Here is a 750-nt window from a genome sequence, read left to right on the forward strand (position 1 = left end):
GTGAAGCTTCGGAACTATTGCAGTACTACCGGAAAACGTCAAAAAGTCGGCTAGAACTGCCAGCACCCCAGAGTTTACTCTTGTAATGCGGTTCTTGTACTCAAGTTTAAAAATTGTTTAAAAATAGTTAGAGGCCGGAACTCTTGCTAAAACATATCAGGAACTATAGAGCACTTCGAGAACTGTAAAATAAAATTATCAAAATAATTTTTTTTTAATGTTGCGGTGCCGTGGTAATTTGGCACCTTATATTTTAAAAAATTCATTTTTTTTATTAATTCGACGGAACTATTGCTATAACCTATCAGGAACTATAGAACTATTGTGGGTGCAAATGGAACTCATGTCAAAACTTGCGGTGCTAAAAAATGAGGTGCCAACTTCACGCACGCGGATTCTCGCGCATGCACATTGGTACTTACTCTACGCATAGGCCGAATGTAGGCTATGTTATGTTAGGTTATAAGTTATTTCGCGTTAGCGTAGAGAGCACTATTTGAAATAGTTTTTTAGGGTTTTCTAAAAAAACATTCGCCTTTGAAAATGTCTATTTTCGAAAATTATGTCAGATATGCTTATTTCGTTCTGTATCGTTTCCGGGGTGACAACGTGTGTTTGTGTGACTCTGTGGCACACCCAGTACCTTGAAAATATTTTTCCAACATCCCAGAATCACCTTTATAATATTTTAGATTTGTCATATAATATTTCGCTTTACATCGTTTCTTAAACGACAATGTACCTTAATGT

This window comes from Odontomachus brunneus, unplaced genomic scaffold (assembly GCF_010583005.1).
Source record: "Odontomachus brunneus isolate Ranch 3 - 2012 unplaced genomic scaffold, Obru_v1 Obru_scaffold_037, whole genome shotgun sequence".
Classification (NCBI taxonomy): domain Eukaryota; kingdom Metazoa; phylum Arthropoda; class Insecta; order Hymenoptera; family Formicidae; genus Odontomachus; species Odontomachus brunneus.